Source organism: Mauremys mutica, chromosome 3 (genome assembly GCF_020497125.1).
Source record: "Mauremys mutica isolate MM-2020 ecotype Southern chromosome 3, ASM2049712v1, whole genome shotgun sequence".
NCBI lineage: Eukaryota > Metazoa > Chordata > Testudines > Geoemydidae > Mauremys > Mauremys mutica.
The window spans coordinates 89,597,585-89,601,825 of NC_059074.1; positions in this window are offsets into that span (position 1 = coordinate 89,597,585).

The following is a 4,241-nucleotide window of genomic DNA, read 5'->3' on the forward strand; positions in this document are numbered from 1 at the left end:
GGTGTGCGTCCATGTACCGAGGCTAGCGTTGATTTCCGGAGCGTTGCTCTGTGGGTCGCTATCCCATAGTTCCCGCAGTCTCCCCCACCCATTGGAATTCTGGGTTGAGATACCAATGCATGATGGGGCAAAAACAGTATCGCGGGTGATACTGAGTAAATGTCGTCAGACAATCCTCCCTCTGTGAAAGCAATGGCAAACAATCATTTCGCGCCCTTTTCCCTGGATTGCCCGGGCAGACGACATAGCACGGCAGCCATGGAGCCCATTCAGCCTTTTTTCACTGTCACCATATGGCTACTGAATGTTGCTAACAGACGCGGTACTACACAGCAGCATTCACTTGCCTTTGCAAGTTAGCAAAGATGGTTACCAGCTCTGCTGTACTGTCTGCTGCCTTGTAAGTTAACAATGATGGTTACCGGTCATACTGTACCATATGCTGCTGTCATGGGTGCTCCTGGCCAGCCTCGGTGAGGTCAGCCGGGGGCACATGGACAAAAATGGAAATGATGCCCCAGGTCATTTTCTTCTTTAAGTTTTGTCTAAAGAGAGAGTCAGTCCTGCCTAGAATATCAGGCAAACCTACTAAAGAACCAGAGATGCAAACGACCGCTCCGGGTCAGAGCCCCATACATCCCACAGACATGATGAGATGCATGCCAGTCTAGGGGGTTCCCACCTGTTGCTTCCCTCCTCCCACGCCCCTCCTGGGCTACCATGGCAGTTATCCCCCCATTTGTGTGATGAAGTAATAAAGAATGCAGGAATAAGAAACAACACTGACTTTATTGCTTCTGCAAGCAGAGATCAAAGGAGGAGGGGAGGGCAGCCTCCAGCTGCTATGATATTCCAGGCAGGAGTGAATCTCCAGGAGACAAAACTTAAAGAAGAGTATGACCGGGAGTCATTCCCATTTTTGCCCAGGCGCCCCCGGCCGACCTCACCGAGGCCAGTTAGGAGCACTCACGGGACGACGATGACCAATACCAGTCATACTGCACTGTCTGCCATCCGGAAGGGAAGGGGATGCTGCTGTGTAGCGCTGCAGCACCACGTCTACCAGCAGCATCCAGTAGATATACGGTGACATTGAAAAAAGGCGAGAAATGATTTTTTTCCTCTTTGGTTTCACGGCGGGGGTGGGTCTGATGACATATACCCTGAACCACCCGCAACAATGTTTTTGACCCTTCAGGCTTTGGGAGCTCAGCCAAGAATTCAAATGGTTTTCAGAGAGTGCGGGAACTGTGGGATAGCTACAGTCATCAGTCGCCCCTCCCTCCGTGAGCTTCCATTTCATTCTTTGGCTTTCTGGTACGCTTGTCTTAGCTCCTTAAGTTTCACGCAGCACTGTGTCGAGTCCCTGTTGTGGCCTCTGTCCATCATAGCCTTGGAAACTTTTTTCAAATGTTTTTGCATTTCGTCTATTGGAACGGAGTTCTGATAGAACAGATTCATCACCCCATAGAGAGATCAGAATCAGTTTCTCCTGTACGGTCCATGCTGGAGCTCTTTTTTGATTCTAGGCAGGAGCGGCGCCAGGGTTTCTGGCGCCCTAGGCAGAATTCGGTGGGCGGCATTTTGTGTGCTCCCCACGGGGCACGCAGGAGCTTCCGGTTCCACTCCCATCGTTCCACCGAAGAAGGACCCTCCTCCGAAATGCCGCAGGTGACAGCGGCAGTCATTGAGCTGCTCAATTGTCTGCCGCTGTTTTCCACAGCATGTTGGCAGAAAGTCCTTCTTCGGCGGCATGATGGGAGTGGAACTGGAAGCTCCCACACAAAATGCCGCCCCCTGAATCCTGGTGCCCTATGTGATTGCCTAGGGTCACCTAATGGAAATGCCGGCCCTGATTCTGGGACTGCATGGTCACCTGTGCTGATCAGCTCTCCATGCTGGGCAAACAGGAAATGAAATTCAAAAGTTCGCGGGGCTTTTCCCGTCTACCTGGCCAGTGCATCCGAGTTCAGATTGCTGTCCAGAGTGCTCACAATGGTGCACTGTGGGATAGCTCATGGAGGCCAATACCATCGAATTGCGGCCACACTAACCCTAATCCGAAATGGCAATACTAATTTCAGCACTACTCCCCTCGTCGGGGAGGAGTACAGATATCGATATTAAGAGCCCTTTATATCAAAATAGAGGACTTCGTTGTGTGGATGGGTGCAGCATTAATTCGGTTTAACGCTGCTAAATTCGAAATAAACTTGTAGTGTAGAACAGGCCTGAGATACTACGATTCCAGTAGGGTTTTGTCAACATTTATTCTACATGTCAGGGGTAGAGGTGGTGTGGGTGTAGGGGAGGGTATTGTGTGTAGTTAAGTGTTTTGCATGTGTGACCGTAACAGCATCCCAGTGGAAGATGGCAAAGGGCACATTGGTATCTTGTAGTGAGTTTCAACTTGCCTGACCAGCTGAATGTACCCCAACTAACTAATGTCAGAACCTGTGGCTAGAAGGGATCATGTAAGATAGCAATGAAAAGCTAATAACATACTCTTACAGCATATCAGGTCATCAGGGGAGAAAGAAGGGGGAAAACACCCCCTTTCAGTCAATGTGGCTCCTCGTCTTCAGGGTAGCGAGGCCTAGCAGCCAGAGTCTATGGAGCTGCTCTTGTGTTCAAGGCAGTGAGGCCTAGTGTTAGACACAGGGAGGGGTAGGGGGACCTCAGCCTGCTCTACTCCACCAGGTCCTGATCCAGGGCCCCAGGGAAACAGTAGCCCTAGTTTTGGCTTCAGGCTTCCTATTTACCATTGATTCCTCCAGAGGAAGTGTCTTTCCATCTCTCTCATGCTCTGCAGGTGCCCAACCTCCATAGTCTGGGGCTCGATTGGATTCCTGATAGGAGCCTGTAACATGCGTCCACTCTCCTCCAACAGCCAGCCCTGACTGAACTGAGCTGCTCCCTTTTATATATTGCTTCCACCTGGAGTATACCCAGCAAGGATGAGCGGGTGTGGCCTCCTGGGCCCAAAGTGAGTGGTTAACCCTTGCTGGGTCAGTGTGGGGTTGGTACTCCCCATCACATATACTGATCAATGATATTATTGTCTGATGTGGCTACAGGGAACAAATTCAAAATAACAAACACACTGGAAATTATGTTATAAAAATGTGTCTGCCAGGCAGGGCAGGACTGAAGCTACCCCACCCTAGACAAAGGAATGTGGTTCTGCCACCCAGAAGGTACATTAACAGACAATGGGAAAGCAATTTTCAGAGAAGGTAAACAGGACCATCAAGCCAACAAGGGGAGAAGATAACCACACAGCATTACAGACGCAGGAGATTGCAGGAAATAGATCCATTTGCATTTTGTATACACCAGCAGGGGACGAAATCAGCATGAAATTTCCTTCGCCAGGAGACTCCATGTTACCTTCTTCATAGTTTATGTTGAGGGGTTACCTAAAAAGAATTCACAGTAAAGGTACACTGGACTATAAAAGAAAGGAGCAAAGAACCCCAAGTTATGTTTCATGTAATAAGACAAAGGAACCAAGCACATTGGACGTTGTGGGAGGTCCCGATCCTGACCTGAAGGGTGGGCAGCCATCTGGCAGGAAGGTAGTGTTGCAAGACTCTTAGCCTGAAGAGAGGCTGTAGCTTGTGTTAAGTCTTAGTCTCTAGAAAGCCTTTTGCTTATAACCATTTCTAACTCGATCCTTTGTACTTGAACTCACTTAAAATCCAAACTCCTTTGGTTACTAAACTTGCTTTACTTTTAATCAAAACTAACCCACGACTGTGTTTGATTTAAAGTGAATATTATCTCAGGTTAATGTGGTAAGCTGCTGGGTAGTGTATCTTTAAAGGAACAAATGAATCTTTATATCTCTCTGCGTGGTCCAGGAAAGGGCTAGATATTGGAAAGCAGTTTGGGGAAAATTCAGGACCGGGAGTGTGTTTGGGTCACCGCTGCATGGGGTAACTGGGTGACCGAGACTAGAGTGGGGCTGTTGTGTCACAGGCAGGCAGCTGGGTCAGAGCACTGAACCAGGTCTGCATAGCAGACACTCAGGATACTGCATGTTTGTCTGCTGGCTGTTGGTGTCCAGGCTTTCAGCCACAGCTTCAGGGCAGTTAAGACACCCCGGTTTATAGGACATGTGGGGACACAACCCCTGACTGGCCTGGACTGCACCCCAGAACATGACAGTATGTCAGACCTTTTCATAGCTTAGAACTGGGGTACTGTGGTGATGTGCAAATACATGTAAGAAGTAAACA